A 25000-nucleotide genomic window follows, 5' to 3' on the forward strand; every position below is an offset into this window, starting at 1 on the left:
GTAGGTTGGGTAGGATAACAGACAAGACAGCATACAGGGACAGTATATGACACATGTGGGGGGTAAACACCTTGATGGGGAGGGGTGTTTGTAAATCAGAAGCCCATGAGTCCCCTAGTGGATACAGTGGGACTGAGGTTCCCACCTATGGGCAGTCACCACTGCACCTTCACAGCCCTGAAGGTGGCTGTGCTGGGGGCTGAGTACTAGGGCCAAACCAACCCTCTAGTTGCAACATGCAGCCCTCAAGCTGGAGTAGTAGATCTCCAAACTCCCTGTGGCGTTTGTTACGCACCACACCCCAGACCTGGCAACAGTTGACAGTGTCCTGTTCACGCCACTCCCAGGGGGAGTGAGCCCCATCCCCTGAGGTGGTTCCACTCAAAGTTGGTGCAGAGCCAGCAGATGAGGAGGTCCCGGGGTGGGCCCCAGATGTGCTGGTGCCCGGTGCCATGGCCAGATGAAGTGGGACAGGTGGGTCCGCTGGAACCAGCCTTCCCAAACGTGCTATGCTGTTCAATGTTACAACATATGTGGGTTAGTAATAGTCAACCCATTCCAGGATTAGGTACAACAGCATGCTTAGATATTCCCATTAAACTGAAATACCAGATATGGAACAGTTGCATAGCAACCAGAGCACATGCATATATGGAACCACAGTGGCCATTACAACAGCATGCAGGTACATTGATGGCAGCATGCAACCGATGTGGGAGTATTTTAATATGGCACATGCATAGGAACAAATTTAAGTGTTTATCAAACAATAGGACATATGTCCAAACAATAGATTTAATGGAGCACATACTGATTGAGTTTTGCATTTAGTTTATTGTTGCGGATATGGTGGGGGGGGTATGTCAATTAACAACTAGTATATTCCTGTAGTTCTCATTACTTTCCTAGTCAGTGCTGTGATCTGTACTTTACAGGTTTTAGTACACTACACTATGGCGTTACTTTGGACAGTGGTATGGATGTAGACAAATATATACATGAACTGAGTTTTTCCTGCAGTATTCACCTCTTACCTGGTATACCTGTGGCGGTATTGCTTGTTAATACTACCTAACAGTTTCACACATATTCCCAGATTCCAAGTTGATGTTATGCATATACCTGTCCATCTGTTATTGCACACACTCTGGGCATGTCTTGACCACATGCAGGTGAACCGGGACATATTTTGACTATTGCCCTCTTAAACCTTTGGTGAGTTGTACAATGACAGGTTTGTTTTCACTGACATTTTCCAAATATGTACAAGCCTGGCAGTCAGTTATATGACATGAAATGCTGCCTATATGTCAGAGATTAGCACACTGATATGCCAGGGGGACAGGGTAAAACCCGGCAGATATGGGCCAATTTACTGGACAGTCTGGACAACTCTGTACACTTGTGGGGTATGATTCTGCATACAGCTTATTACCACTCCCAGGATTCAAACCATGGTTGTGTCTGCTAAAACTAAAACAGTGCCCATCACAGTTGAGTGTGCTATATAGATATTGCTGTGTATCTCTTTTCTGATTTCTGTCTATAAGTTTCCTGTGGTTTTACAATCTGGCCTTGTAATTACTACACTCTTATACAGAATTTCCTTGACAGTTTTATTATGTAGCACAGTGTGGGTCACAGTGATGAGTAATACCTTATTATTCAGAGCAACTGCAACACTAACAAAGCCATACAATACCAGAGTAAACAGTACCAGTACAGGATATCAATCTTTTATTTCTAGGCACAGTTTTTGTATCTGACAGACCAGTGGGGGGAATTTTGTTAGCACTACCTGAATATTGTCACACATATTACCAGATTCCACATTAGTATTATGTACATATGTCTCACTCTGATACTGAACACACCCTGGTCACAGCTTCACAACATGGGGGTGGAGATGGGACATACTTGGATTATTACTCTCATAACATTTTGGGGAGTTGCTAGAGTGATAGGTTTGTTCTTATATCTGTCTGACAATCAGTTGTATTTCTTATTTGCTGCCTAAACATCTGGGATCATCCCACTGATTTGCCAGGGGGATAGGGTGATAGGCAGCGGATATGGGCCAATTAACTGGACATTCTGAACATATCTCTACAGTTGTGGGGTATGATTCTGCATACAGCCTACTGCGAATCCCAAGATTCGAACCATGGCTGTGTGTGCTAAAAATACAACAGTTCATGTCTCAGCTGAGAGTGCTATTTGGATTGTGTTGTTTATCTTTTCACTGTTTTCTGTCTAAGTCTCTCTCAGTTAGACTATATAACCTCCTGTGATTACAACAGTGATATACAGACATTTCTACACATTTTATTTATGTAGCACAGTGTGGGTAACAGTGCTTAATACAACAGTACTATTAAGAGATTGCAACTCTACATTACCATATGATGCCAGAGTAAACACATGCAGTCCAGCAGTTAGACCTTTATTGTCAGGATATTATGCTTTTATTTACATACAACCTATATGAGACTCTTCCTGCCATAGTCTCTGGTGTATGCAGTACATGCCTTAAACAATACAGGTTTTATACAGGCGATTAACTTACCACTACTTTTAGATTTATTTCTTATGACAGTACATGCAAGAATATTACTAACCTGCCTCACATTGCATCCGCTGCAGTCTAAAGGCATGGGCTTCCTGGTTCACAGCCCACTCATCTGCCACTGTGAAAGACATAAGAGGAATATTTAGCCATACCTATCCATAATATACATGAGCTGGCAATTATTAAACAGGTAGTGGACTGATACTTACACATGGCTGGGACATCCCCCGTCCTACTAGCCTCTTGGATCCACTGATCCAAGAGATCCCCCTTTCTCCACTTCAGGTCAGCATAGTGATGCCTGACCTGCTCAACAGTTTGGAGTATGCCAGTGGCACTGGTGAAGTCACATGTGAGATGGTCCCAGGCTTCTGCTTTGTATTGGGAACCCTGGTACTGGCCCTGCAGCAGTCTCTGGTCATGGTCTTTCACAAGGAGTCCTGCCATGACTCTGGACTCCTGGATGCCCCAGCGCTGCACCCGAAAGTGCATACCCTCTCCCATACCAGTCATAGTGCCTACAGGAGGAAGCTACAACCAGTTATGAGATGTATTCCCACCTGTTGGGTTTAAATAGGGCCAATTTTCTGCACTTTGCTGTGATTGAACAGTTTTGAAAATGCTAAGCTATGGGCAATCCTGCTTAACTAAGGTTGGCATTGCTTAAAGGGGTAGACCAATGAGCAAACTAATTTAGCTGACTTACACATTGCTTACACCTACTAAGCTGGGCTGTGCAATGCTTAGCGTTGCTTATTTTTTAATGTGCATACTATTTGCTGTTTGGCATTGATTTATTACTCTTTACATGTTATATATGTGTTTGGTATCCATGATTCATGTGTACGTACACTGTATGGGGCCCTTGTGTTTATTAGGGAATTTCAACACTTTATTACAATGACACCTCACATCTGGGATTAATGCAATACTCCAGTTCACATATTTATGTTACGTAGTAGGTTATACAACATACAACTGTATATAGATCCCTTTCACGTGTTCAGTTTGATTTTCCTATAGTGAGGATCTGTTTGGTGATACCTCAATGTTATGTACTGCTGTGATGGCTTAGTGTTTAACTACTATGACTATAGTGTACAGGGTCCTGAGTTCAAACCCTGCAAAGGCTGTTTATTTTGTTGCTGGCCAGAACAGCGGCTGTTGCATCCAGAGTGATTAAGGCACTTTTAAGCAATTGTAAGTGGGTTTTCACAGGTTTGCACGATGGTAAGCAATGCTAACCTCCAGTTAAATATGCTTGCAGACAGTTAGCTTCAATATTGCCTAACCTGTGTGTGAATTGCTTACCCCCCCCACAAATGGGCTTAAACTCACTTACTACTGCTTAAATATGCTTACTTTTGCTTAATAGTACTTACTTCCACTTACCCCCACACTAATTTAGACAGTAATGTAAAATGGTTCTTGGGAAGGTGATGGATTTGCAAACTCTATGGATTTATCATTCATTACACATTGTACCTTTGATTTGTATCCCTGACTCATGTGTACATATACTGTATGGTGCACTTGTGATTATCTGTGGATTTTACAACATTATGACAATGACACCTCACATCTGCATTTAATGCAGACCTCCAGTTCACAAATATATGTTATTTAGTAGGTTATACTACAAAAAATATTGTTCATAAAGTGATTTGACATGGAAAATGGAACGTACTGGAGTGAGACTCGAACTGGGAATGACTGCTTGTAAGGCGAATGCTCTGCCCACTACACTATTGCAGTACTGCTTCATTTGCATATATCTTGATTTTTATCCTCTTATGCCATTTAAGTTGCAATAAATGTAGCTAAGCAATGGGAAAACCCTTGCACCTACACCTAAATTTGATCTGTTTCATAAAAAAATAGCGTGTTTATATTTTAGATTTTAACTATTGCTATTATAAACTTGTGGGGATGTTCCTGGGGATATGCGGACACCTATGAGTGGTCTCGCTCATTCTTATTGCTAACCTGCTGTTCTTGTTTGCAGGGGCATGTATATTCTGAGGACTCTGCTCTCAGACACACCCCCTGCACTCGTACATGCTCTGTGTCCGTTTAGGAGCTCAGGCAGCGTGCCTTCATTAATATGCCTGGCGCACTGTTGTCCTGCTCCTAAACAGTCGCTTCTGTGTAAGACTAAGCTAGCCTGCATGGAAGTATAATAAATCTGGGGGAGATAGTATGTATGGAACATTTTGATTACTGTTCTAGGTTTTAAAGCTCAAGAAATTTATTCTTTTATGTATATTGGGACAGAGACTTTTTGTGCTTTACATTTGAAACTGATGGACTGATGATGACATTTCTGGAACTGTGTAACAAAAAGAATGTCATTTATCTGTAATACAAGCATTTGTTTTCTGGTAGCAACATAAATGTTAAAAAATGTTATTTTACAATTTAGAACTGATGAACTAGAAGAAGACAATGGCTGGGATTCAATAAAGCGAAATCTCCATGTCAGAATATTATAGCAGCTATTGCATGGAATATGGCTGCTGAGCAATCCAGTAAACAAGGCTGGGGACATGCATGAGCCGGCCAGCACTATTCTGACATGGACACCACTGAATAATGCTAACTACCTAATTTGTTGGTGAAAAATATGCAAATGAGGTGAATTATTGATTCAGTAAGCAGGCAGGCATCCGTGTCAGCGCAATGTCCATTGCAGAAATGTATTCGGTTACTAACCATGTACATTTCTGAAAAAATCAAAATGGCGGCATGACAGCTCAAAGTAAAGCACGTATTATGACTATTAGGCATGCCAATGGGCAAAAATATGGCCAATGGCATGGAAAACAGTTTCAAAATTATGAAAATCAAAGGGTTTTTTTTTGGCCAATTTCACCCATTTAAGTGTAGCACAGCATCGCACAAACGAGATCATGCAGAAAATAAAAAAAATGTAAAAAGACAATTTTATGTGAAATATGAATTTTGCCATTATAGTGGGTAGCATGCAGAGCCAAAAGAATAACAGGTAACACCGGTAGCTAAGGAGATAGGCTCCAGTGTAGTGGAGTAACAAGGGACTAAGGCAGCGGGGTATGCAAATGAACTAAATTTATTGAATAGCAAAATGAGAGACCGTGTCTGCCTGCATCCAACCATGTAGGAGTTATAATGCTGTAGTGTAAGCAGGAGAAGCAGCTGACATGAAAAGGGGGTGTGTCATGTTTGGTGTAAGCACATTTGAGCTTCACTGCCTCTATTTGCACTCAGCTAAGCACAGCTAAGCAAGGGTGTGTGTCTGAGCTAGTGCAAGAAATGCTGAGCATGTTTGCATCCCTGGGAAGGTCCTGTCTGCTCAATGCTGTTTACTATAGCTGCAGGGGGTTGCAAGGCATGCTGTGGGGCTTAAACACAATGGAAATAATTACAAAAAACAACAGGAACCAGCAGAAGTCTTTACATTTGAGCAGCGAATTTGTGCAGTGTGCCTTGGGGTTTAGAAGGGGTGGAAATGGGAAGGAAAATGGGAAATAGCAGAATAAAGGCACTCAAGTACAAATAATATAGCTGGCAGGTAGAATGTATCATAGTCAGCCAATCACACATGTAGCATCTGCAGCACACCAGTATAAACCATGCAAACACCTTTCAGTCTGTTTTTCCCAAAATCTCTGCACCATTGGTGTACATAGTCAGGGGAATTTTAACTGACAAAATGTTAGGGGCTGCTGTCACTTTGATACATCAGTATGTGCTAGAGGCTGAGGGTGGTGAGGAGGATAATGCTGACAACTATCCCAGACTGAGAAGGACGAGATGAGTGTTCACACCCAGGGTAACCTGCCAGAAACTACATGATCTGGAGATACTAGAGCTCTACATGGTGTACAGGGACTTACTTCAGGTACTCATTGCACTGTGCTGGCCTCACTTCTGACCCAGAGCCAACAGATGGGAGCCCATCCCAGTTAAAACCAAGGTATGTGTAGCCTTAAGAATACTAGCTACAGGTAACTTCCAAAGACCTACAGGGGACATCATGGTGTTCTCACAGGCATCTTCATCCAGGGTACTCCACTAGTTCCTGGATGTCATTCGAACACATGCTGGTAAGCACATATATTTCCCCAGCAGCTGTAAGGAGAGGACCAGCAATATGCATCTCTTCCACCATGTAGCAGACTACATGCACATTCACATCAAGGCACCACCTGGTGAAGAGGGTAGAGTCTGTGTCAATCACAAGGGCTATCACTCCATCAACTGCCAGGTCATGTGTGATGCCCAGGGCATTATCATAAATGTGTGTGCTGGCAGCCCTGGTAGTTATCACGACTCCCATTTCTGGCATGCATCACAGCTGTACCAGGCATTTGCCAGGGGGGACATCCCATATAGCCATCTGGCGAGGGGATACTGGCTATGCACTGGAGCCATGGCTGATAACACACATCAGAAATGCACACACACACACACACACACACACACACACACACACACACACACACACACACACACACACACACACACACACACACACACACACACACACACACACAGACACACACACACAAAATGAAGAATGCCATAATGAGGCACACACAAACCAGGAACATTATAGAGTGTGTGTTTGGGATGCTCAAGTCACAGTTCCACTGCCTTGACATATCTGGTGGAGCCCTGCAGTACTTTCCAGCCACATGTGCACACATGTTCATAGTATGTGCCATGCTACACAATATGATCCTGCGGAAACAGCTGTGGCAGGAACATCACAGGGAAGGCCCACACAGACCACCACAATTTCCAAGGCCCCCACAGGCACAGGGAGACTTTGAAGGAGGAACCGCCTCAGCCTGCTCCTGTGGTGTGCCCAGTATGCCCAGGCCTTAGCAAAGAGGCAATGCATAGCACACACACTGACACTGTATGGACCCAGGGACTGACACCTCTCTCTGACTCACACACACAGTAAAATGGATGCCACACACATCATGCTACCTGTATCGTACCATGTATAGGCTGGGTACTCCGTGTATCCAATAGAGCCAGCCCTCAGGCACCATCCTCACAACTGCTGCAGGCACAAGGTAGTCAGTCTTCTTAGCAAGAAATGAATGGAGTAATACGCTGTGGTAGCATAGCTATGGTATCACTGCATGCATGCAAGGGAATGGGGTGGCCTACTGAGATAGCAGCAGACAACTGACAGCTATGTGGGACAACAGGAAATTGTCTGCCCAATACTGGCTTCCCCAGAGAATGAAGTAGTCCCTTAGGTGACAAATCTTACTGCAGTATATGTGGGGGGTCTAACAAACTGGAGGGTCATAGGTCACATCCATGGATGTCAATGTGGGATCTCATACATATCTCTCAACTGTCTAAATTTCTGCAGAATATCCAGATTTTTGCCTCATATGTTTGGAGTGTTCCACATAAAATTTGTAGTTTTCTGGCAAATCAGTGGGATGATCTGGGGATTGAAGTCACCAAATAATGACATGCATTTCAGTTTCAGACTTCAAATCCTTCAGAAAATGTATGGTAACACAAACTCTGTTAATCTAGCAACTTTCTAGGTTTATAAGACCAATATTTGAAACCTGCCCCTATTTTTGGTCCTTTGTCCCCCCATTTTGTCAGGCTTTGTTCAGATTTTTTATACTAAGGGGTTGAGCGGTATGGTCCCATACTCACCCCTCAGCCTCACCCAGCAAGTCAGCCGTAGAAAACCATAAAGAAATGTCTGGCAAAGGCCCACTAATGGGGACAATGATGAAATATACCCATACAGACCTACACAGTGATATTACAACAGGTCGTGCAGTTGCAGTAAGGCTCTGAAGGGTAAGAAGTCTGAAACCCAAATGTCTGCCATTACAATTTAACCTGTGGTCTTTAGTGATATGCCTATAGTCTCCAAGACAGGCACAATGCTATCCTAATTGGAACCAAAATGTAAAGGGAACATCAGCACGGCCTGTGCAAATGTTAACAGTTGACAGGTGTGCCCTCCCACACACATCCATGTTCCCATAGAAATGCAGTAACAGTAATTTTTTTTAGGGTATAAGCAGCAGAGCACACATTCCCAGGACTGTCCCAATCTACTTGATAACTTGTTGCATGTCCACAATATGCAGGGTCAATGAGCTATGTATATGTGTGGTCAATACTGTCAGTATGTGGCCTGCACTTACTCCTGGCTGCTGTGTCTTAATGATCAGGTACAGCACTGTGGTTGACAAGGTCTATTTCCAAGAACTGCAGTTCCAACTATTCTGCATGTCAAATACAGCTATGGTAGGAGTTGTACACATTGTCCAGATGTCAATATCTGTTACTGCAGGAAAGCTGGACAGGTCAAGGACAGGGGGCCACACATATGGACAGTACACAGCTCAGAGTAACATACACAGTGCCTAGCATACCCCTCAACTGTACAGACATTTTGTAGAATGTCCAGAGGTTTGCAGCATATTTATGGTCTCTTTCCCATGAAATTGTGGTTTTCTGGCAAATCATTGGCAAATCACAAAAGACTAAAGTCAGAAAATAATGACAAATTTTAGTTTCAGACTTCATACCCTTTAAAAATGCATGCTAATGCAAAACCTGTTATTGTATCACCTTTCTAGGTTTATAAGGCCAATAGTTAACAACAGTCCCTATATGTAGGCCTTTGCCCCCAAATTACTTATGGCTTTGTCCAGATGTCTGCTAATAAATAGTTGGGAGGTATGGTGCCTAGTAGGATAGCAGGTATCTGAAGGTCAGTGTACTGCCAGGTCTTAAAAGGTTGCCAACTTACTGTGTTTGCACTGACAACATGTCACTGGCTAACATCCATACCCCTGGAATGACATGTTGTCACAGAAGAAGCACAAGCATGCCTCGTATATCAGTTCTGCTTGTCTTAACATTGCATTTACCTACCAAATGTTTGCAAAGCAAGAAAGGGTCATGTCAAAATGTCAATGGCAGACAGTGGGAAAGCAGATGTCATATCCATAAGAGAAAGCAGGCAGATGCCAAAGTGGTCTCCCAACTGTCTATGTTTGGCAGAACAGTATTAAGACTCTGTCCCCATGTGTGGGCCTTTGTCTGACTGTCATATATGGGCCTGTCTAGATGTCAGTCTGTGATGGTTTGACAGCTAGGCCAACATGTAGCCTCATAATAACATATAGCAACACAAACCATCTGAGGACCACAGCAAATGTAGTGGTGCAATGATGGACAACCTGCTAAATAGGTACACTCAAAGGTGTGAAGTCCACAACCTTGTGTGTGATGTTATGGCATTTACCCCATTCACATCAGAATTACAAATACATAGCATAAACTGTGGGTAAAGCCTGTGACTGGAATACAGAAGGCAAAGAGACACACATAAGGGGAAACCACTGGCCAGACAAATCGAGAATGTGCACACCAGAACAAATTGTGCAGTAACATAGGTGTCATGCAGTGTATGGAGTCAGTAAACATCATCTGCAAATGCACAACACACACCCATGTAAGTGGAGGTCCGCAACAAAACAAAAACCGAAACAAAAGACACCTCAGAGGTATAAATACATGAGAACTCCACAAAACTACACACCACAGACCATGCAGACTCCACACACCAGGGTCTTGCAAACACTAAGGCCTTACACCAAACACCTGCCCAACACAGAGAGGCTAGCAGCACTGTCCCTCTACCCCATTCTATACAAACTCTGCTGAGGTGATCCCTGTCTGGCATACAAAGCAATCCAGGCCCTGCCTTGATGGGACTGTTGCAAATCTGGAAGTCAAGGCCCACTCGATCAACCTATAGCTGCAGCATCAACCTGGTCTGTGATATCAGTACAGCTTGTTGGTCTGACAGATATGTGTCCCACACACTCCCACATCTGTAGAATACAGTCCCAGTCCACTTCAAACCAAGTGCCTCAATACCCCTAGTGATGTGCTCCCTGCATAAGTGCATGGGAAACACAAAATACAGTCCTCTGATTTCACCTGTGTCCCTGCTGGCCTGGGGCTCTGTGTGCTGACATGTCTTAACATGGGTTACACTCCCATCTGTGTGAGTTATAAGAGCTTCAGGGCCAATACCCTACTAATGTCATATCAACCTATCAACCTATACACACCTGTCTGTCAATGGTTCACCACATTACTCTGTAATGCTCTGCCACTGACATACCTGTGAGTCACAGTGCTGTGTGGAATATACTACAAATATAATGGACATTTCTGCACAGTAGAATGCACTCTGTACCCACACCCTTACCTCTCAACCTCTGACAGAAAAACATTTGGACAAGGTCATAAATAAAAGTGGGACAAAGGCCCAATGATAGGCACATGTTGTAAATATTGCTCTTGCAAACTGAGAAAGTTGGTAGAATAATGGGTTTTGCATTACCAGGAATTGTCTGAAGGTTATGAAGTCTGAAACACTCATATCTGCCATTATTTTGTAATGTCAGTCTTTAATTATTTGCAACTAACTTGCCATAAAAACACAAGTTTATGTTGACTGGTCGAAACTTCTATACAAACACCTGGACAATCTGCCAAAAACTGTACATTTGAGAGGTATGGCCACACCAGGATATGACTGTTCAGGTAAGAAGAATACCACACAAGCAGGAGATCCCCAGCCAGTATATCACCAAGTTGCTGGACAGTTTACACAGTTTTATCAATCAACCAGCTGTAGCCACACCTCTCAACTGGCCTTTTTTGAGCAAGAATGTCTATAGTCAGGCTCAAAATATTGGTCTGTGCATCATACATCTTGTATTCCTCTAGTAAAGCACTGTGATGATCTGAGGATGTCTGTCACTAGGTAATGACACAATACATTCCAGTGTCAGACACCAGATATGTCAGAAAATGTCTGCTAAAACACACCCTGTACCTCTAGCAACTTCCTGTTTACTTTTGAGAGGTATGGTGGTAGCACACAAAGCCCCAGACCAGAGTACAACTATCTCTGGAATGGAGTCCTACTCTTACTTTAGAAGGTCATCCTGGGCATGCGCCTACCCTTTGAAAATTACAGCTCATGTCAGAACCCACATCGGACTATATAATTGCATTGTGCATATATGTCTTTGCATACAGATAGCTAAGTACACCTTAACTGTCTCCACACACACCCATAAGGGCAGGATTAGTGATAGAGAGTGAGAGAGAGAGAGACACACACACACAGGGAGACACACACAGAGAGTGAGTCATACACAGGGATACCATGAATGGCATAGAGTGATATCCTGCTGCAGACAGTGGCATACTGGTCATAACCAGTTGAACGTGCCAGCATGAAGGTGAGCTCCATTGTGCAATAGTACTGAGGTGGGGGTTCTAATTTCACGTCACCTGCCTTTGTGAGTGTGTGTGTGTGTGTGTGTGTGTGTGTGTGTGTGTGTGTATGTGTGTGTGTGTGTGTGTGTGTGTGTCTGTAGGCTGAAGTATTAAGAGGCTGTTCCCACTCGTACCCTTCCCATTGCCCTACTTCACAAGATCTGCTGATGTCATTCATCTTAGAAGTACCATTGGACACCTGTCAGCCCTGTAAACTCTATAGCACATGTGATAACTGCGTAATACTATAGTACAAATAACTAGATAGGTAGGGGTTCTAATTTCAGTCCTGGCAAATGTTAGACTGTGTGTGTGTGATTGTTTGTTTGTAGGTGAAACAGCTTTAGGCCATTCTCACCCAGTACACTTCCCATTCCCCTACTTTAGCAGTCCTGCTGATGTCATTCCCCTTAGAAGTACATTTGGACAACCCCAGCCCTATAAGCTCCATGCCACATGCAATAACTATGTAACAGTATAGTGCAAATGACTAAATAGTCAGGGATTCTATTCTCAGTTCCGACAAGAGAGTGTGTGTGTGTATGTGTGTGTGTGTGTGTGTGTGTGTGTGTGTGTGTGTGTGTGTGTGTGTGTGTGTGTGTGTGTGTGTATACAAGTGTTTGTATGTATGTATGTTTGTAGTATGAAGTATTTTGAGGACTTTCCCAACCACAACACTTCCTAGCACCCTAATTTAGCATTCCTTCTGATGACATTCACCTTAGAAGTACCTTTGGACACTTGGCAGCCCTATAATCTTTGTAGAGTGTGTGATAACTGTGTAATACTATGGGGTTTTATTCTCAGTTCCAGCAAATGTGTGTGTGTGTAAGTGTTTGTAGGATGAAGTATTTTGAGGACTTTCCCACACACAACACTTCCCAGTGGCCTACATTAGCAGCCTTGCTGATGTCATTCACCTTAGAAGTACCTTTGGACACTTGTCAGCCCTATAATCTTTGTTGTGTGTGTGATAACTGTGTAACACTATAGTACAAATAACTAGATAGGCAGAGGTTCTATTCTCAGTTCTGGCAAATGTGTAAGTGTGTGTACAAGTTTTTGTAAGTGTGTATGTTTGTAGGATGAAGTATTTTGAGGACTTTCCCACCCACAACACTTTCAAGTGCCCTACTTTAGCAGTCCTTTTGATGTCATTCACCTTAGCAGTACCTTTGGACACTTGTCAGCCCTATAAGCTCTGCAGCATGTGTGATAATTGTGTAACACTGTACTACAAATAACTAGATAGGCAGGAGGTTCTATTCTCAGTTCTAGCAAATGTGTGTGTATAAGTGTTTGTAAGTGTGTATGTTTGTAGGATGAAGTATTTTGAGGACTTTCTTACCCACAAAACTTCCCAGTGCCCTACTTTAGCAGTCCTGCAGATGTCATTGCCCTTAGAAGTACCTTTGGACAGCCCTCAACCCTATAAGCTATGTGGTGCTTGTAATAACTAAGTAACAGTATAGTACAAGTAACTAGATAGGCAGGTGATTTACTCTCAGTTCTGGCAAATGTGTGTGTGTGTATGCATAAGTGCGTATGAAGGTGTTTGTAAGTGTGCATGTTTGTAGGGTAATGTATTTTGATGCCTTTCCCACCCAGTGCATTTCCCATTGCCATACTTTACAAGGACTCAATGTAATTCACCTTAGATGTACCTCGGGATACTGTTAAATTCACGGCATGTGTGATAACTGTGTAATACTGTAGTACACATAACTAAATAGGTAGGGGTTCTAAACTCAATGCTGGCAACTGTGTTACTGTGCATGTGTTTGGGTGAGAATCATATCCTCTGGGGTGTGGGTTATACCATTTTGAGGTGTGTACCATCCAGTACACTTCGCATTGCCCTACTTTACAAGATCTGCTGATGTCATTCATCTTAGATGTACTTGTATACACTTGTCAGCCCTCTAAGCTCTGTGGCATGCACAATAACTGTGTAATACTATAGTACAAATGATTAGATAGGCAGGGGTTCTAATATCAATACTGAGAACTGTAGTAGTGTGTATGAAACATATCCTCTGTGGCTGTTGTGTGCGTAGTTTATATCATTTTTAAGGCCTGCTGACCCCCTACCCATGACATTAGTTTAAAGAGCCTGTTAATGGCATCTGCCTCATATGCACCATATAACATTATACAGCCCATACCAGTCATTTGTACAGATGTACATGGAATATCCACATGTTTGCAACCTATACGTGGTCTGTAGTAAAAATATATCCTCCAAAAACAGCAAAAAACAATGACAGAGTTATCACCAAGGTTAATGCTACAAACTGGATGACTGTAGAGATAAAGCTGTAAGTGTTATCCATAAAGAATACCTCAAGTTTCAGTTTAAAACAAATTTTAATGTCTCCAAGGTTAAAAAAGGAAGTAAAAGTCCCTTATTGTTCAGAAACGATAAGCGCTTTCAAAACAATCTGATGAAGATTTTTGAAAGTGCTTATCATTTGTGAACAATAAGGGACTTTTACTTCCTTTTTTAACCTTGGAGACATTAAAATTTGTTTTAAATGGAAACTTGAGGTATTCTTTGTGGATAACACTTACAGCTTTATCTCTACAGACATCCGGTATGTAGCATTAGCATTGGTGATACCTCTGTCGTTGTTTTTTGCTATATGTGGTCTGTGTCCCCTAACAATGAGCATTCCTGTGATATCATTGCCAAATATGTACAGTTACCGTAGTGACACACATGCCAGCATCAGACATCGTACCTGACTGACACATCATGCTGATACAAAGTCTGTCACTCTATAACTTGTGCAGGTTTGTAGGAGCAGTGGATGAGACCAGTTGCTATTTCAGGTGGGTTATCCCACCATCCATGAAGGCATTTGCAAGATTACTTGTAAGAGGTTGTGTGTTATGTCCCAGGCATATAATCTATGTGGACCATGTCATGTAGTACATACTTACAAGTGGATATGTAAGGTTACTAATATGTCTATTGGCAACTGCGTATGTGTTTCTGTATGCACAGCCTTTTTGGCTGTCTTTACTGTGTGTATGTGATGGCTATACCATTTTATGTGCCTCTTCTTCCCTATGAACTCCCCCATTGCCAACCTAGTTTCAGCCCATACAGACGTCATCCACCATACAAGCACAGTTACACAGTTTCTAACACCAAGCCTCTGTGCTACATGCAATGGTTGTATCACTGTGTATTGCACATAAATAGATGAGTAGATCTTCTACTCTGAGAAGTGTCAACTTCATGTGCATGTGTGTTTCAATGCATGTCCCCAGGCAGCAGTGTGTCTGTGTGTGTGTGTGTGTGTGTGTGTATGTGTGTGTGTGTGTGTGTGTGTGTGTGTGTGTGTGTGTGTGTGTGTGTGTGTGTGCGTGTGTGCACGCACGTGTGTGTGTGTGTGTGTGTGTGTCAGATAGCTATACCATGTTAATGGCCTCTGAACCCACCATTGGCAATCCTAACAGCCCCTGCAATTGTCACCCGCTTGAATAGTAGTGGCAGACACTGCAACACTACATTACCTCTGTGCTGTTTTTATGTATTTAGCGTTATTATCCATAAGACTGTGCAGGTAGGGGCTGTGCTCAGCCCTTCAACAGCTACCCCATATACAGGACTATGACTCTGTGTGCACTACCAGCATGAGAGGCCAGACATGCATATGAGTTAGCAGACACACTTGCTGGTGATTGTTAGGTTAGACTAACACAGGCTGACCTGTGTCAGGAATGCATACCCCAAACCTGTCATACACAGTACCAGGCATACCCTCATCAACTGTATGAAGGTTGAGTGGATGGGACAGACATGGGAGGGGCCACAGGTGCTGATAGACTGTGTTTTCACTCCAGCATACTCATCATTGTTACTGTCAGCAGGCCCACAGCCTGCAGACACACAAACATCTGGAATACAAACAGAATACAGTATGTGACACTACTGTCAGCAGTATTAACAGCAATAATGCATCATGGCTAACAAGGTACATACATCTCGATGTGTACCCATAACTATTTCCAGCAGACAGAACCTTACACAGCATTACATTACTACACTGTGCTATATTAACCCTGTGACTCAGATACTTATGAGCATGACCCTGCATCAATGGTATGGATAGCAGGGTTATGGGTGCACAAGTATCATCACATGCACAGGGTGTGGTATTGCCAGAAGCCTAGGCTGGGCCATATGGTTGATATCGTGTGTGTGTGTGTGTGTGTGTGTGTGTGTGTGTGTGTGTGTGTGTGTGTGTGTGTGTGTGTGTGTTTGTGTGTCTGGAGGGGTGGTGTTCAACTGGGCCATGCAGAGGACCTGTGTGTGTTTGGTGGTGACCGGCCTGTGATAGAGATGTGTGAGTGTTTGTCTGCACACAATCAAGCCATGTAGATGCCCGACACAGGGCTATGTTGTACAGCCATGGACCATACAAGGCAGGATGTATGGTTCAATGTCTCATGACAGGGATGTGGGAAATGGTTCTGCCAGGAGTCTCACTGACACCACCAAGCCCAAGGACAGATGCAGTACTACTACTCCCCAATGGTGACTGCTCTCTGCTGTATCCACATCCCTGATGGGAATGGCCAGGACTACATGCCTATGGCCTGCTCTGGTGTGGTGTAGACATCACCCTCCCTTTGGTAGTGCTGGTGGTACTGCCACTACAGGACTGTGAATGTGCACAGCCACGTGGTCTCTCAGCTGATCATGTTGCTGACCTACATCCACCTGGCTGATGCCCTACTCCCACCACAGGCTTGAGCACAGACATTGCATGATCGAGCAGTGACAATATCTCACCCCACCATCTATCCATGACATCGGCAAAATGATGTATGGCATCAAGAATGCCATGAAGGTCATCACACATTGCAAGAAGTGCTGCATTCATGACCCTGAGCATCTGTCTGGTGTTGTGGTCAGTACATGCCTGTGCCTCCATGACAGACCATAACATGCATCTAGTGACACCTGCTGTGACACTTACAACAGGGGCTTGATGGGCAGCAGTCCTCCATCAAGCACCCCTGTCCATCTGCCTGTGTGTGACCTTGCCTGCTCTCTGGCTATGGTTAGTGTCTACACTCACACTTGCCATAGTCACCACAAAAGGCCTGTTCCATGCCACCACCCTATAACTGTCCATTATCTGTGGCTGCTGGGGACTGGGTATGTGTGGGCATACTGACTGTGTGTGGGGACATTGTGGGTGAAAGTGGAATACCAACCAATGGGACAGATTCAAGCACTGACAACCCCACCTATGTCTCACTATGACCACCATCATCATGAGAGTCAGCTAAGACACTGACATCAGGTTGTGATGGGGAGAGACACCAACACCACCTGTTCACCTGCGAGGGGAAGACAACATATGTAAATTAATACCATGCAGTATTATGTTTGCTGATACACAAATACACACCCACACCCACACACACACACACACACACACACACACACACACACACACACACACACACACACACACACGCACACACACACACACACACACACACACACTCTTGGTAAAGTCTGGCACAGCTTTGCCACCTATGGGTTCTTCAGGCCAGACCATACGGTAGTTCTGACTGCCACAATCCATCTCTTTAACAGCTACTGTAAGGCCCTCAACAGAGGTGACAAATCCTACTGTGTGATGGGCCTATTAGCAGAATGGTAAGTATGACCAAGACCAAGGCTATTGGAGTAAGCTATATAGTTTCACCAAGTGCAGATGCAAGTACTGTAAGAGCTGACTTACTGCTGTACAGACCAAACACAATGACAAGGTTTAACAATATGTGATAACAATTAATGAAGGAACAAGAGAATACTCTGCCACTGCAGTACCTACACAGTTCAGACTCACAGGGATTCATTTCAGACAACATTGCAGGACAGTCTACAATACATACAGAAGACATGTAAAGTACTAGGTACATAGGTTTATAAGATGATACCATGCTGTTGGCCCAGATGGCCTCATACACCTAGCCCAGACTTTCGCTCATGTCCCTACAAAGTCAGCACCTGTTTCCCCTGTCCAGCTGAGACACACATAGGATCCCAGGGGTGTCTTTTCCATTTCTCATGCAGCCATACAGCTTCTTCTTCAATAGAGCTATACACATACTCTGCTAGACATGGGGAGGTAGTGTATTTTACAGAGTGTATTGTGTGGGACACTACACTATCCCACCAAGAAGTACTATACATTTCAGAGACCAGGTGCGGGCCTTCTGTGCATGTTGCATGAGTGGGGTTTGTCTTATGGATATGCAGAAACATCATCAAACCTGGTTTGGAAATGGCCTTGTATGCCAGACACAGGTCGCCTATGATCAGGTTATATGAGAGTGAGTACAAGGACAGGGCGTTCAGGCTATCTGTATAGGATAGGTGTTGCAGACCCTGGATTTTCCTGTCAGGAACCTCTGTGGTCTCTGCAACTGCTGCATTTGCTTGGCAAGGTATATGCCAAAGGAGTCATTGTACTCAGTAATGCGTCTGATAAAGGTGGAGTACAGGGATGTTGTGGTCTCTTGGTTCCTGGATTATTAACCAATATTTGTGAGGTGGGCCACATAGACAGCCTTCTGTACAATGGTGTCCACGTGGTAGGAAAATGTCAGGTGGCTACCAACCTTGGTGCACAAGTCACCTCACACGGGATTGCATGCTCAGTACATTATTACTGTCATAATTAGTGTGGATGACATCTACCACAACACAGAAAATGATGCATCTCCTGGCATTCAGTTTGAGGCAATGCTTCTTGCAACAGTCATTAATTTGGGTAAGGGTCTCTTGGAGGATGCTCACATCAGTAGGGGAATGTAAGACAGTGGCCAGCTTGTAATCATCTGTAAATCTGGTCAGCCACAGACCTTTGGTTTTGTCTTGTTCCTCAGAAATGTACATCTCAAACAGTAGAGGCCCCTAGACTGATCCTTGGAGTACACTGCTCCATAAGAGTTTACTACTAGAGGTGGCTTGCACTACTTTGACCAAGTGGGTACTATCATTGAGCCAGTTAGCTACCCATCTGGTAATATGCAGGTTGAGGTCTAGATGTGTAGGCTTATATATCATGGTTGCCTGGGGATTATTGTGAGAGATTTGGACTGGGTGAAGGTAGGCAGTGTGAACCATCTTCCCCTTGTCCTTGTGTTCGTTGACCACTTCAAAGAAGTCAACCAGGTTTAACAGGCCTAATCTCCCTTTGACAATACCACACTGTGTGGGTTCAAGCATTTTGAGGTTGCCAATGTCCCTGTTTATAAGGTCCTTTATATTGCCTTCCATGCTCTTGCAGATCAGGCTAGTTAGGCTGATGTGCATATGACTGGCTAGGTCAGTGGATTGCTCCACATTTGTTTATATGGATGACAGTGGCTGTCCTCTGTGCAGATGGGATGACACTGGTGCACAGGCTTTGGTTGACTGCAGTGTGTAATGGAGTTGAGCGCTCATGCCTGAGTTCATGTAGGATGCAGCCAGGGATGATATCAGGCCTATGGAGACTTCTGTGTACTGCCTTTGAGCGGGCATTACAGACTTGCTTCCTGATGATGAGGGGAGGGGGGCAGGTGCCATGCATGTCCATGTGTACTGATGGGGGGTCAGGGGGGTGATGTTTACACTTAACCTGTCTGCAGCAGGTTGCTATATCTTTGCCATATGTGTATGTGGTGTTATTGACCACCACTACAGAGCAGATTTGGGTGTTGCCTCTGGGATTGCAGACATATGTGTGGAAGGCCTAGTGATTGGCCTTGGTGGATGTGTTCAATTTGCACTCAAAGTTCGCCTTAGGGTAATTCAAATGTGACCTTATCTGCTTGGTCAGACCAAGGTGACATGCTTCCAATTAGGCACCTGCTCCTTCTTGGCCCTGTCTAGCAATTAGTTCCACCTATTATGGTATTTGTGTATTGCTGCTGTCCACCACAGAGGTTTACCTTATCTTGAGGGAGATGAATTTGTCCTGTCAGGTATTACTGAGTCCATTCAGCTATGTAGGTGCTCACATAGTATTGTAGTGTAGGCTTGGACACTACTGCTAGTGCCAACTGATGGGACAGTGGTTGTAAAGTTATTTATACCTGCTCTGAGGAGATTTATAGTCAATTTTGGAAAATGTTTTTTGTTTGACCCTGACAAGGGGGAGTAGGGGAGATAGTCACCTCAACAGTGATGGCTATATAGTCAGATCTTACCAAGAAGGATGACACTATAGGAGTGTTACAGTGGCTATACATGTTGGTTAGGACCAGGTACAGGATATTTTCACCTGTCATAGGAGTGTTGACCAGCTTATCCAATGCATTGCCATTGACAAAGCTGAGGAATCTCTGTACATTCATGTTCAAGCAAAATTGGTCATACACACTATGGTTGGGTAGCTAAAGTCACCCAGGAGCAGGGTAGTTGGTTGAATCTTGACATATTCAAGCAAGTCCAGATAGGTGTAGTGGGTGTCCAGAGTCATGGTTAGAGGTCTGTAGCTACCTTTGATTTGATTAGGTGTTTTGTCAACAGTTAGCAGCACTTGGGATGTCTCCCATGTGTCATACTGTTTGGCCAGCCTGGAGGTGTGTATGTATATGATGTTTAAATCTCCACCTCCTGTGGATTTGCAGCCCTCCATTTGGAGTCTAAATGTATGGTGGGATGAGTAATCTGACAAGGTTAGTGTGCTGTCCACAGCTGCAAATCTGGTATCAATGATTGCACAAATGTCAGCATCCTTCAGGACAAGATACACTTGCAATGACATGAGTTTCATGCTAAGACTCCTAGCACCTGTTAGAGCAAGACATCTGCACAAATGCTCACTTCAATGGTGGGCAAAGGCTGGAAAATAGTGACACTTTATAAATCTAGCTGTAACAAACTTAGTTGCTAGCAAAGACTGTTTCACATTCACAGGAATACTATGCAGGATATGACATCTGACATTCAAATGTATGCTATTATGCAATTTGCCAGACAATACACAACTGCATGAGGCATTGACTACAAATATGAGGCAAACATGTGGTCAGTCTGCAAAACTCTGGACAGTTGAAAGGTATGAGCTCAGTATATAACATACAGTTCAACACACACTTCTGCACCAGTTGTTTTCTATGCACATACCTTATATAAGTCTCTTACATTTGTAAGACAAGCATATGCATCATAGTAGCATTTACAGATGACATATGAATATTTACAACATCCCAGGAAGCTGGCCTAGCAGTGTAACAGTCAGCATTGGACAACAGACACTCCAGCAGTAGTCATACATGAGCTGACCTTTGCTCTGGTGACTCAGAGGCCAGAGCTGTGATCTATGTCACTGCAGACAGGGCCAGCAGGAATAGCCGTAGGTGCTGGACAGCAATATGTGAGTCCAGCAAGTCTTGTTGCGACCTAGTGTTTAACTTCCTATTTCACATTATTGCATTCCCCCCTTCTGCATTCCATTACATGCTTAATTGATTGACATACCTGTTATAGAGCTGAAGAGTTTCCTCAGAATAATGCAAATGTTTAGGTTTGTGTAGTCACAGTCTGTCTTTGTGTAGATGGGTTCAGACCTGTTTTGCATAGGCAGCAGCTTGCCTTTTGTAGGTAATGGCCTGTGCAACAATTGGTGTCTCCCACTTGCTACTTGCATCCAGAGCAGCTGTGTTGTCTTTCCATTAGCCAATGCCATAGCAACACACTGCTATAATTAAGTCCTTCATGTGGGCCTTGCCCCTTTTCTTTGCCTGTGAGGAGGACATTATGGAGGTGTGGGAACTACAGCTTCACAGAAGGTAGGTGGAAATACCTTTCAGAACAAGAAATGTGGAGAAAGCCCAACAAAATGGGGGACAAAGTTCCAGAATTAGGTACAGATTGTAAGTAAGTATTGCTGTTATATACATAGAAGATTGCTAGATTAACAAGGTTTGTCTGGAGATACATTTTCTGCATGACTTGATGTCTGACAGTGATATGTCTCTGACATATTTATTTATATTTTATTTATTTATTGATATTTGTTAACCGGGTTTGTCCAACTGGGCTTGTGGCTCGTTTTCAGTGGAGACCCGAGGAGAAAAGCTCCAGTAACACATTTTAAAACAAGTACAATTTTAAACAATATTGATATAATAGCAGTTACAGCAAAACGATTCACATATGTTGGGATACATGCATAAAGTTAAAGTTGCATTAAAAAGAAGCTAAGTAACAATTTTACATTGATATAGTTCAATAGGTCAACAATGAACATTTTTTGTTTGTATAAAATTGTGCAAATGCATAGTAGACACATTGGAGAGAGAGGTGTAATGAGATACTAAGTATGGTCCTTTTGAGGGTACATAAAGGAAAGGAAGACTAGGTTGGGTCATGGCAAGGGCAGGTTCTGGAATTGAGAAAATAAGCTTTTAGTTCATTTTTAAAGTGTGAGGTGCGGAAGATTGAATGTAAGTCAAGGGGAAGTTTGTTCCAAGCATGGGCAAGGGAGCGTTTGTAGAGTAGTTTGCCTACTGACCTTTTTGGGTGGTAGATATCAAGTAATTGTTGGTTAGAAGTAAGGAGGGTCCAGGATGGGATGTAAATGGAGACTAAGGAAGATAGAGATGGACAGAAGGAGGGTTTATAAAGAATAGAGTGTAGCATATGAAATTGATAAGATAGCAGAAACTGGGGAAGTTCAAGCCATTGAAGAGAGTTTAAAGAAATTCAATGGTGTGAGTTGTATGGAGAGTTAATAATGAATCTGGCTATTTTATGGTAAGTCTGTTGCAGTTTGTTTAGAGTGGAGGCCTGGATATTGGTAAGAACTGGGGCGGCGTATAAGAGGGGGGGGGAGGAGGAGTGCCTGACCCAGGGTAAGTCTAGATTCAAGGGTTAGGAATTTTTTATTCCGATATAGCAGACCTAGTTTCTGGTTTTTTTTTTTTTATACATTGGAGTAAGTGTAGGTTGAACTTGAGTTCGTCATCGATAATGACCCCTAGGAGTTTTGTGTGGGTGTCAGGTTGGATATTTGTATTGTTAGAAGATGTAATAAAAAAGGAGGTTTTGTGATGAGAAAGAGAATGGGGAAGGAAAAGTAGGAGTTTGGTCTTTTTGGAATTTAGGATCAATAGGTTGTAAGAGAGCCATTGTTCAGTGGATAGTAGGGCCTGTTGGGTCAGGGAGTGTAGTTCAGGAATGTTATTTGAGATGGATATAAGTGTGGAGTTGACGGCATACTGAATAAGGGAGGATTCTTTGCATGAGGTGTAAAGATCATTGGTGAAGATGTTAAACAAAAGGGGTCCCAAGATGGAGCCTTGGGGAACACCAGTGGAGATGGGAAGGAAAGATGAAGATGATGAGAGCCATTTGACAGATTGTTCCCTGCCAGATAGGTAACTATTAAACCAAGCAAGTGTGGAGGGGGATAGGTGGAGATTTTCAAGTTTGGATAGTAATGGAGGATGAGAGACAGTATCAAAGGCTTTGGAGAGATCTAGGAAGAGACAGGAAATTAGTTTATTGTTGTCTAGGGCCTCTGCAATGATATGAGCGAAGGAGATGAGGGCTGTGGTGGTGCTGTGGTGAGGATGAAATCCATGTTGGGTAGAGGTAAGTAAGTGGTGTGTGAGGAGGTGATTGAGAAGCTGTGAGTGAATACATTTTTCTAATATCTTGGAGAGGGGGGACAGAATGGCAATGGGTCAGTGGTTTGAGGGGTCAGTGGAGTTTCCACCTTTATGAAGAGGGATAGTGAAGAAAGATTTCCAAAGGGTGGGGACAGTTGATTCCAGAATAGATTGATTAATTAGTATAGATACAGGATAGGCAATTGAGTCAGCAGCAAGTTTGAGGAATGTAGGAGATAGATTGTCAGTGGAAGGAGAGCAAGGTTTTAGCTTGAGTAGTAGAGATTTGATGTAAGTAATGGGAACTGGCTCAAAAGAAAACAAAGTTGTGTTAGTGGGACTTGGGGAGGTGGGTGTCGAAGTAGTGTTTGGCTTAGAGGTTACCAGATTTTGGATGGAAGAGATAAAGTGTTTATTCAGGAGGGTAGCTGTTTCCTGAGAGGAAGAGTTAGGGTATGGGGAGGGATTAGAGGGCTTTCCAGGCTACAGGATGTTGTTGAGAGTTAACCAAAATGTTCGAGGACTGGATTTGTTGTTAAGCTGAGCAGAGCTATAGTATAACTTTTTGTCATTAGTTGCATTTTTTTGCAAGGTTCCTCAGTTGCCTGTATTTTTGAAGAAAAGGTGGTTGTTTAGTTTTAGTCCAGGTTTTCCAAGCAGGATCTCTTTGTTTCATAAGGGACCTAGTCTCTTTGGAGAGCCAGGGAGCATGGTTTGATTTTACTCTGATCTTCCTAGAGGGAGCTAAGGAGTTTAGAGTATTCATGAAGATGCTATTGAAAGTGCTTACAGCATCGTTTAGGGGGAGGTGATTTAGAATGGACCAATCTATGTTCTGGAGAATGGAGTTAAATTGGGATGAATTGAAAGTCGATAGTTTTTGACAGTCTTTGATAAGGTGGAGTTTAGGAATATGGGAGTAGTGTCTTAAGATAGTGGTAGGGAGATGATCACTGAGGGAGTCAGGTAAGGTGGTGGGATTGTGGCATTGGTGGGGGGAATTGGTAAGGATCCAGTCTATGATGGAGATGGAAGTGGAATTTTTATGGAAGTGAGTGGGAGATGTTATAAGTTGGTGGAAGCCGTGTAGGTGGACACTGAGTTGGGGGGAGTCAGTTGTGAGTTTGGACCAACCAATGTTGACATCACCAAGGATAAGTGTCTCATATAGTATGTTGTGGGAGAACCAGGAAAGGATGTTTTCAAGAATGGGCAGATTGTTACCAGGAGGAAGGTAGACAGAGGCAATTGCAAGTTTTTTGTGGGGATTCAGATGGCAGTTAAGGATGATGATTTCAGCTGGAAGGAAGTCAGGAATTAGGGAAGGGTATGGTGAGAGGTTAAGAATGTTTGAGTAGAGGATGGCCACACCACCACCTTTTTTAGAGGTCTATCAGATCAGAAGATATTATAACCTGGTGGGAGTATTTCACTATTTGAGGTGTGTGG

Source organism: Protopterus annectens, chromosome 11.part0, assembly GCF_019279795.1.
Source record: "Protopterus annectens isolate FY-2018-M chromosome 11.part0, PAN1.0, whole genome shotgun sequence".
Lineage (NCBI taxonomy): Eukaryota > Metazoa > Chordata > Ceratodontiformes > Protopteridae > Protopterus > Protopterus annectens.